The following is an 11,116-nucleotide window of genomic DNA, read 5'->3' as shown; positions in this document are numbered from 1 at the left end:
AGTTCGAACCGGAATGGCACTCACTCTTAGTGCTGTGGTCTGCATTTCCTTTTTTTTTCTAGTACTTTGTTGTTTTGCTTACGTGTGCCGTATTATGATGTATCAGTTAGAAACCATGTACTCCTCATTGCCTGTTTAATCATTCATGCTTGCTTAGGTGTGTTGTGTAACGCATCATGTTGATATGCCACTTTTTATTTTTCGCATGGTTCATTTATATAATACATAGCATCACAATTAAAATAAATAGCATGTTGAAAAAAAAACCGATAATATAGCGTAGTTCTCGTGCAGTGACCAGTTGCCAGTGCACCTGGGGCCGAATCCAGGAAAGAGTTCGCTTTGGAACGCGTTTGCTTTGCCGTGACGTCAATTTGACGTAGGCATCGGAGGGAGAAGGATGGGACGAACACTGTGCGAGGAAGAGGGGACAGGCAACAGACAATCGGCTTTGTTGGGCGGTGCAATCTCAGCTGCTTGTATGTTTAAGAGGATATATGCTAACTTCGGCGCGTTTTTAACCTCTCGTGCCGACAGGCACGATTGCCTGAGCGACGGCCAAAATCGTCCGGCTCACAGACGATTGCGGGAGTCGTATAGTTGCCTAGCTGCAGACTGCCGCCTGGAAGGCCCCTGTAACGAAGAATAGTAGCGCGCAGAGTATTTTTCGCTCTGTTGTGAGCGCACTTTTCCTCGTTGGACCAAGGTGGTGATTTTAGCTCTTCGCATAGCCGGCGTACAAGTCCCTTGGACAGCCTGAAATGCCTTCGCAAGGCATCGTCAAGAATGTCGAAAGGATTGTCACACACGCGCGACCGCCGATGCCGCCGATAACATTCGCTCAGCACCGCTAACAACAGCGGGGCGACGGGAGGTACCGGCATGTTTCTTCTCGCGCCGAAGCGAACGCCACTTTCAGGGTCCCACACACAGGGACCGAACGCGTTCGCTTTCACTTGATTGACATGTCTCGTGACGTAAACAAAATCCGTGGTCCCGCCTCCGGGAAGTGATGTCACCGCCAGCGGTGACGACACATGGCCAATGGGGCGAGGTGGCGAGCGACAAAGCGAACGCGTTCCAAAGCGAACTGTTTCGTGGATTCTGCCCCTGACCGGTTCACACCGGCACGCGTTTGAAACCCAGTCGCCGCAGTATTTATTTCTGCACGAATTTTATAGGCTTGAGACGCACCTCGGCTTTTTCGAGATTTCTAGTGAAACGGTGATATTGCACTAACTATTTATAACTAGCTTTTGGAGAACACGTAGTATTTTACTACAAGTATTGTCAACGAAGTCTTTCAAAACGTCGGATATTATAAAATACCGGGTGCAAGAGTTTGACCTGCAAGGAAAGCAGATTGCGGAGCCCCGGTGAACAGTAAAGCAGTTTATTGGTATAGAAGAGTTCCTTAGCTTGTTGCGCGAAAGCAAGAACCCCATCCATGACGATATCCCTCGTAAGCAGCGTCCGGGATGCATGTGCAACCCGGCGGGCAGGGATATCCAAAGTCGCTTCCATCAGATCCCCGGTAACACTGTTAACGAAATAAAAATAACAGGGTTAGACATTTTCTTTTCCTCACAACACATATTCTCGGTGTTGTTTCCTGTTATGGGCTGCATCAACCTGACACACACTGTAGAATGCAGCGCCTTGTTAATATCTTCTAAGCTGCAGGCTAGTGGCCACCGCCATAGAGAGATTGCTATCCTTAAGGATAAGTTTTATGAAAACGAACACCATAAAGTAGCAGCGAAAACTTCATTCTCCTTCCCTTTAAAATGCAGAGTATGCATAACTACAAACACTGACTGAGAGAAGATACCAAAAGGATCTGGCACCACACTTTTCTGAAATTTTGCCGATTTCTTATCAACAGGGCCGGTTTTTGTGCGGCTCAGAATGCCCACGAATACCTAGAGCACTTTCTCAGCATGTAATTTTTACGAATTGTCGCAGGCTTATTCTTTCTTACTAGCAGGTAAACTGGCCCTTCGTGTAGCAACACAAACCAAATCAGAAATGAATGATTTCAATTTGTAGAGAACAGGAGCCATGGATGCCGCGATACCATTTAAGTTTCAATCATTCGCATGGCTTCAGCATTTGCAACATTACAGAATGCTCATTACGAATAGCAGGCTAACCAACAAAACTGCGAGAATCAAATGTGCGACCCTTGAGCAATTCGTTTGATTGGTGCGATATTCAACGTAAATGTTCGCATTCGCCAGAATTACTGGTTAGCATATTGCGACCAACATTGATACTCGTCATTTGGCAAAGTTGTAGTTTAACATTGTATTTGCAACTCAAAAGATATCTGATGTCTCTTTTTTTTATGGGGTGTACCAATGTAATATTTCTGTTTCCTTGGATTCTCGCCTCTCATTTTTTTTCGTAGCTCTGCTTTCAAGGCACATAGGGCGATGATGTTGATTATTAATGGTACAGAAGACTGAATCTTTTATTACGGGGCTTCTAATAAAATTTCGGGGAATCTACATCACCCGACGACCTGTACGAAAGGAAAAGATGCGGACATAATATTGTCACCGCCTTTAAACCGCATAGTGCGATAACCTTAAACCGCCGAATATCAGGAGAGGTAGAATAGGAGGGAAAAACCGTTCCTGATGCTGCCGCTGTTCATAACACGCGGTCTTTTCTATGCAGCTCCCCTCCACTTGCAACGAACTAGGACGATAATAAAGGACTTTGATCTGATTTGATTTAATTTTGTTTCAGTTCTGCAACTTTCATTTGCACTAACGACCCCAAGCGAGCCATGATGTCATAAAATAAATCTGATAGCGCCGATGGGACCCTCCGCTGTGGCTCAGTGGTTAGGGTGCTGGGCTACGGATCCGGAGTTCCCGGGTTCTATTCCGACAGCGGCGGCTGCCTTTCATTGGAGGCGAAACGCTAAGGCTCCTGTGTGCTGTGCGGTGTCAGCGCATGTGAAAGATCCCCAGATGGTCGAAATTCTTCCGGAGCCCTCCACTACGACACCTCTTTCTTGCTTTCTTCTTACACTCCCTCCTTTATCCCTTCCCTTACGGCGCGGTTCAGGCGTCCGCCGATACGTGAGACAGATACTGCGCCATTTCCTTTCCCCCCAAAACCAAAACCGAACGAAAACGATCTTCATAGCGCCGAGGGGAAGGGGAATGCAAGGTATGGTGGTGCGAGTGTATTGGATGGACACCGCTACTTCAAGAAAACAAACAATGATCGCTTTTAAATTAGCATATCCTGGTATACTGTTACTTTGAGAGCCACTTGGTTGCTACAAAGCTGCTGCTGTCTCCAGTCACGCTAAGTGCACATGACCTTCTCAACACTGCTGCGGAAAGAAAACCGAAAAACTCACTCTTTTATTGCACGGCAGAATAATATCTGGCCCATACGGATGGCCGCTGTAGTACATAGAGGAAAGCACCGTCCTGCAGAAACATGAAATTGCGACTAACAACACCAAAGTAACAATGTTTTCTGTGCCGCAATGGAAGAGTACTATGGCACATTGCGTTCGTTCAGAATCTACATCTCAAGACAGGACGCTTAGTTTCGATATAAATTCTCGCATAATACTTACGTGGCCAAGAGGCAGGTTGCAAGAAGTGCGACCAACAGGAGCTTTGTCGAATTCATTTTCCAATTCTTTCACCGAGGCCCTGACGAATAATCTGCTGTTCGCGAGAACTTCTCACCGGTATTTATACAGCACCAGACACGTCATCCCAGAAAGTTGGCTGCTCTTGTTTCAAATATAATCGCACGTTTGCCGCAGGATTCGAGCCAAAAAAAAAGTCAATTGTTTGTTTTCCTGAGCAGGTGTTCATAACCTTTTTTTCTGGCTTGAGTGAAGACGACGGTGTGGTGCAACCATATAGCGTGCAGATAAGATGGACAAAGACGCTCTTGCATGGCGCAGAACAATAAGCTGAGTTTTTGAGAATAGAATGTCAAGAACGCTCTCAGTTTCCCACTCCTGTGCTTTTCTCTGCAAGCAGCATAATCATACTGACAGGTAAAAAAAAAGATGCATCCTTTTAAAAGTGACTCCACTTTTGACAGGATGCATCTGTTTTGTATATGGCGGCCCGATTATGCCGGCTGTAGACAAAAGCACAGGAGTGGTGAACTGGGAGCGTTCTTGTGCTGAAAGGGGCGAAACCCACTAGGGGCCTCCCCTCGAGCACCTCACGGTAAATATAGCCAACAAATGCTGTTCACAGCCACCATCTGACAGAAGTGTTCGTGGCCTAGTGCATCTGCAAATTCATTTTTCTAGGACATGACATGGCGCTGTGTCTGTCTCAAACCTCGGTGGACACCTAAACCGCGCCATGAGTGAAAGAATGTGAGAGTGAAAAAAGACAGAAATTGAATATTGGTTTTGGGGGAAAAGAAATGGCGCAGTATCTATCTCACAACTAAGTGGAGGGTTCAACCGCGCCGTAAGGAAATAGATAAAGGACGGAGTGAAACAAGAAAGGAACAAAGAGGTGCCGTAGTGGAGAGCTCAGGAATAATTTCGACCACCTGGGGATCTTTAACGTGTACTGACGCCGCACAGCACACGTGCGCCTTTGTGTTTCTCCTCCATCGAAACGCAGCCGCCGCGTTCGGTTTCGAACCCAGATACTCCGGATCAGTAGCCGAGCGCCCTAACTAACCACTGAGCCACCACTGCGGGTGAAAAAAAAATAGAGAAATAGAAACGCCGTTGTGGAGAGCCCCGGAATTATTTCCATCAGCTGGGGATCCATAACATGCAGTGACATCGTACACACAAAACATAGGGGCTTTAGCGCTCTCCTTTCATCAAATAATTAAATGCACTGCAGGAAAGGCGGAGTCCATTCTTTAATGACTGCCTTCCGAGAGCTGCAGCTCTTGGCCGTAAGCCCAACCCATATAAAAATGTAGTCTTTTTAGGGGAGTCTTCCAAGGCGAAGTAGGTAAGTATTAAGGGAGTAATGGCTCGTTACCATCCACCCAAATGTGATTCGCGATGCTCGGTTCTGACATCATCGCGGCCTGGAAAGAGCCATGACCGCGTGGTGTGTTATCATGCCACCCGGGCCTATATATTCCGGTGCGCTTTTGAATACACATTCTTTGTTCATGGTCCATGTCTCCCTTTATTCATATCACCAAGTATCACCGTTCGGCTAAAATGGAAAGCTGTGCAGCTCTCACCGGAATTTTGCAGTTAAACAAAGTATATCCCGTTTCCGATTTTTCTTTACATGCAATGTTTCTGCGAGACCTGCAAAGATTTCCTCTCTAAACTTATGGCTACGATAGGATGGACGCTAACGAGTAATTACTCCTTTATTACGAATCCTGTCCGCCTTGGGGGACTAACCTAAGTGCAGTGGATTAATACCATTTTCCTTTCGAATCAATCAGTTTACCCTCGCTCTCAAATTGTAAGCCATTCCGTCCCGGTTAGCTTACTTGAGGTTGCAGATTCCTTAGCAAGAGCCTCTCTCTGCGGCCAAATGATTGCTGTCCTGCCAACGTGTGCATATACAGCTGCGGTGAGGTTTCACGGCTACACAATATTTCAGGAATTTGCTTCCTCGGCTCTTGCATAACCTCCCGATTATCAGCGTGTTCTGCATCCTTGGAGTAGAAAAAACTGGCGCTCTCGCAGTCTAGAGGTCTCTTTTACGCGTTTTCGTTGCCGGGTTCCCCTTCTAAATTTCCACGTTCACAGATCTGGCCTGGTGGTTTCTTCATTGTGCCCTTTGTGTGCTGAACCTGAGACAATAGATCACTTCCTGTTGTTCTGCCACCGAGTCTCTCATTTGAGGAGGCGTCTTTTGCAAATTCCGTTTCACCAGCTGGGTTTGCCTGTGTCCTCTGCGGTTGTTCTTTCCATTGGCGCTTCTTTGCTTGGACGAAGCGACAGGAGTGTGTGCTCTGCTGTGCTAAGTTTCCTTCATCCTCTATACTATTACTACTCCTTTTCCCGTCAAAACGATTCTGTTGCCAGCAGTTAACCGCCAGTGTCTTGGCCTCTCCCCCGTAGTGGGTATGTGCCAGCATTATTTATGACCAACCAACCAACCAAACAACCGACCGACCGACAGCGAGCAAACAGCAGGGCTGTTATGTTGACGCAGCGCAATACCTGGAAGCAGCGCTAATATACTACTTATTATATTTCTACATAAATCCTGAATGCGGCGCCTTTCCCCATGTCGTACTTGAATTTATGCACGACGCGGATGCTATCCCTGCCCCATATAGAAGCTGAGAAATTGGGCAAATCATCTGTATTATCGAACCGAGAAAATTTATTCTTGCGTTTATGAAGTGCTACTTGTCTTGCTGAAGATACTAGCGTAGACAAGTAACTGATTAGGTTAGGTAAGTTTATTTGGCTTAATAAAACTTCTTGCTGGGCTAGTTGGTGACACGTGCACATACTATTCACTTAACATTATATATTGGCTGATTCAAAAAAGAAACCAAATATCATGAAGACAAACTTGAAGGAAAACTCGCAAAAAAAGTGATTGCAAGAACTTTGCTGCGTTCGACTAGAGCATTCGTTCTCATGCTCGTTAGCTACAAATGTGAGTGACATAAATTCATTATTATTAAATTAAAAACCACCGTTTGCAGGTCTGTGATGTATTTTGGTTACCTTCTTAGAGGTTTCACACAAGAGCTATAGAACTTAATTCTATCACCTCAATTCCTTGCGTAATGCTCTATAGTATGATAGAAACTTGGTCGAGTTAGTACAGGTGTATATTGGGTCGGACAGCACAATCGGGCAAAAGGTTGAAGGAACAAGTAGACTCTAATTGTTCATCTGTGTTGTTTCCTTAGTCGTTTCGTCTTTCGCATGGTTGCACTTTTCCACACAATGTGTATAAAGCTCGTGGTGGCTTCATATCTCTCATTGGCGCAAGTGGACGTTTTAGAACTATACGCACTCTTTTAAGTGTCATGGAATCAACTGCCCGTCTGAAGGAAAGAAACACGGGAAGAAACAACGAAGGAATTGCGCTATACATTCAAGCCTTTTTTTCACATTTTGCACGTCGGTTGTTTATTGGCTCTTGTTATCTCTTTTTTCATTACATGTTTGTTCGTTTCGCGGTCTTCAGAGCCCTTTAGGCGCAAAAATACCGCTGACTTGTTACCTAGCGCAACAGGCAGGACTTTTGTTTCGGATTTTAGGAATGCCATCTTTCCCATGCACTACCTATTTTACCACGTGCCGTCACTTACAAACTTCAAGCATGTTAATATTGTGTTTGACGTCTCAGGTCAGTGCAGTCCTTATCTTCGACTTCTCCTCTACAAGCCTTACCCTACCAGTGGAGAAAAATGTACCTGCGTCTGCCACATTCCCAAACAACTTGAAGCACATGTTTGCAGTTTTCGCTGACGGAAAGGAACCAGGGGCTGTGATATGCAGCTATCAGAGTACATACTATTTCCTTTGCGCCGGCTACCTATTTCATACGTTGACAATGGCGACTAAAAATGAAATTGATATGGCCAACGCTTTCACGTCGCAAGCCTTTCACCCGAAGACCCTCATATCATCGAATACCGTGAAATCGACTTTGCAAATTTTTGACCTCACTTGCATCCAGTTCTACCGAATATAAGGTGAACGCGAATAGTATCAGCACATACAGTGAAGGGAGAAAAAAGCGCAAAAAAATTCACGCACTATGCTATCTTACCCTGGCAAACGTTTACAAGGTGTTTTCACCGTAAACAATGCCAGTTCACCTTATGAGAATAAAGCGCGGCAGGCTGTTTTTTTTTTTGACACATGGAGTAAGTGGAGAGACGGAAACGCAGTGCTGTACATTGGTGAATGAGCATCATTGACAAACAAGTCCCTTGAAAGAAAAACCAGTACTGTAAAGGCATAACCGAGTGCTAGGCATTCCTACAAAAACGGAGAAGTCGAGCAGTGGAAGCCGGTAAGACAAATGTTTGAAATTGACGAAGCGTACAGTCTGCTAGCAATTCTTCTTGAGAAGAACACCTCCAACACCTCATCACCGGCTTTGTCAAGAGAGTACTGCGGCTGGCTTTCGTTTCACAAAACACTTTGCGCTGGGAGAGTTTTTCGCCAAGTAAAATGTGTTCCCAAGGAAACAAACACGAGAAGTGGTATAGGTTACAAGCCAGTGAGCTTGTGTCTGAGACCAGCTGATTGTTTCTATCAGGCCAAATCTTTCTTTTCCTTGCATTACCTCTTAAAGACTGCATTGTGGTAAGTCGAGGTTCCATGGGTTTCGGATCTCCAAATACGTATGAATGGACGGTATATATTTCCCGCTTAATTTCTGAACGTATCCACTACATCTGATATACCGTTTGTAAGGAAAGATAAATAAAAATACTCATTTTTTGTATCGGCGTGGAAGCGAACTTGAACGTAACAATAAGCTCTCTCGTTCAGCACGCGGAATACTGGTGCGAAAAAGCCAATAAAAAAAAACCGAGTTCAAAATTTCCTTTCATTGTTAAAAACAAATATAATATAAATGATCTAAACATCTGTGTCCCTCACACTAACAGTTGTTCGCGGGCTGCGGAGCGAAAAAAAAATTTGACACCGAAGCATCAGCGGCCAGAAACCTTCTGCCTTCCAATACGATGTTTTTTTAGTATTTTTCAAAACACTGGTAAAAATTTTATATTGCTATTTTTTTATATGCTAAAACAATAGTGGCTCTAGAACGGGTTCGTAACAAAACATACTGTTTTCTGACAACACTTGTGCAAAAGCTGATTATCAGAGCTGTCCGTCTAATGCGAGTTCAAAAATTTATTTCTCCTACGACCACCATGCAGACCTCCTGTCCCTTGTAAGAATATTATTTAATTTATAGAAAAGCTAGGGGCAAAAGAGATATACGCAAGTCGTTCACAGCGTTGCCAGCATTACTTACGCATTTATTGGCTGCTTTTGTACAGGTGCATGAAGGGGCGTCAAATACATTAAAGTGCCAAGCATTATTGATTGCCACTGAGTTGAGTTTTCTGGAGAGCATGACGCGAAAGGTGCCTGCTTATGATTGTCGGTTGGCTCTGGACATACCTAACGTTACGATTAAGGTCGATTGCAGTAGTTTACAGGCAGTCTGAGGTAGCTAACATTCGGCCATACATTTTTTCGGAACGTCACACTTTTCCCCATTTTTAGCGCATACGAAAACGGAATGATGAGGATCTTTATCCTGTATACAATGCCATGGAATAAGTCTGACTAACAACAAACAAGTAAAGTCGGCTGAGCATGAAAGTATCATTAAAACATTGAAAATCTTTAATTGGAAATTTTCTCGCACCTATAGGCATAAAATGCTCTAAGGCATTTTACTCTTGTCAGTTAAGGTTTTTTGGGCGGAAATGCGTATGTTATTCTCTCTGAGCAAAAAATTACGGGAATGTAGCGGTACACGAGCACCGTAGTAACATGTTGACTGCAAAAGTATCGATTGCATCTAAGATTAGGTTACAAAATCGGCCTAATCGTATTTACAACGTTTTTGTAATAGGTACAACTAAATGACTTATAAAGCAAGACTTCTGGAAAATTATTTTTATTCACTTATGACTACTTTCAAGAGAACTTGTAGAGTTTTCGAGGAATCGCATAACTGAGATTTATGGCGAGGCTGGCAAATACGTTCACTTTGGTTGTTTATTTCGCACGTGAAATTCGCCGTTTCAATTTCCTCCTTTCGTGACCGTTACTACACATTTTCAAAACATTGCACTGGGACATTGTAAGATTGCGAATACTATCGCAGACATACAGCAGCACGGCGGCGCAGATGTTTTTCCACTTCTGGCGTAAAAAGTGCGCGTTCAGTCGCTTTGCGGCGATAAACCCGAGACCGTATTCTAAACGACTAGAGTGCACCTTTTCCTTATTGTCAGAATAGCCTAGGTCGTGTGGCGTAGTGGGAATAGCAGCCGGATGCAGCGAGCACTCTGGAAAGACGCAAAACATCGTACTTAATTGAACCGGAAAATGTTTCCGAAGAGTCCTACGGGCCTGCGTAAGAATGCTTGAAGGTATGGCGGTTCAAATTACGTCTGGATCTGGCAGCGACACGGCAAACTTCAAGCCAGGTTGGCTTAAACTAAATATAAAGATCGGAGAATTGCGCAGCGATGGCGTAGAGGTAGAACATCCACCTCTCGTGCATGAGGACTGGGGTTCGAATCCTGGTGCCGAGCAATTCTCAACCGGGTTTTAAAAAAAAATCGGCGTGTCGATGGAATTGCATAACCAGGCCTGGAGTGCGGCCTGATCTCGGTAACCAGAACCGAAAACGCACTCTCTAAACAGAGCAGGATTTGGCCACCCTGGTGTAGTACTTGGCCACAACCTTCTATGATCAAACCAATTAACCCTCGGCCCTCAGTCCCCAGCGGCTACAGAGCAACTGACCACGGCGGCGGTCAGACTTGTGACGCAGCGGAGGGTGCTAAGAATCTCTGGCTCCGGACAATCCACCATTGGAATCTGAACCTGGCAACATTTAACGCTAGAACTTTAGCTAGTGAGGCTAGCCTAGCAGTGCTGTTTGAGGAACTAGCGGGAATTAAACGGGATGTGATAGGGCTTAGCGAAGTTAGGAGGACAGGTGAGGCGTATACAGTACTAAAGGACGGACACATGCAGCGCTATCGCGGGTTAGAGGATAGACGAGAACTAGGTGTGGGATTCCTCATTAATAAGGATATAGCTGGCAACGTAGAGGACTTCTACAGAGTTAACGAGAGGGTAGCAGCTATAGTAATTAGGTTGAATAGGAGGTACAAGCTGAAAGTGGTGCAGGCCTACGCACCCACGTCCAGCCATGATGACCAGACCGTTGAAAGTTTCTATGAGGACGTAGAATCGGCAATGAATAAAGTAAAACCGCAGTACACCGTACTGATGGGCGACTTCAATGCGAAGGTGGGCAAGAAGCAGGCTGACGACCACGCGGTAGGTGACTATGGGATAGGCTCTAGAAATAGCAGGGGAGAGCTTTTAGTCGAATTCGCGGATAGAAATAATTTACGGATCATGAATACCTTCTTCCGCAAACGAGAA

The 11,116-nt window shown here is 45.0% G+C and overlaps 1 long non-coding RNA gene across 1 annotated transcript; it reads right to left on the bottom strand.

The window, feature by feature from the left end:
- Nucleotides 1-1,377: 1,377 nt before the first annotated feature.
- LOC144118579 (uncharacterized) lies at nt 1,378-3,740 on the bottom strand. The gene is made up of 3 exons (XR_013312051.1): nt 3,605-3,740; nt 3,380-3,452; nt 1,378-1,540 (listed from the first exon to the last, which is right to left on the bottom strand). It is a non-coding gene; the product is annotated as an uncharacterized LOC144118579 (long non-coding RNA).
- Nucleotides 3,741-11,116: the final 7,376 nt, after the last annotated feature.

This window comes from Amblyomma americanum, chromosome 2 (assembly GCF_052857255.1).
Source record: "Amblyomma americanum isolate KBUSLIRL-KWMA chromosome 2, ASM5285725v1, whole genome shotgun sequence".
In the NCBI taxonomy this organism is placed as follows: Eukaryota; Metazoa; Arthropoda; class Arachnida; order Ixodida; family Ixodidae; genus Amblyomma; species Amblyomma americanum.
This window is presented reverse-complemented; position numbering and strand designations above follow the sequence as displayed.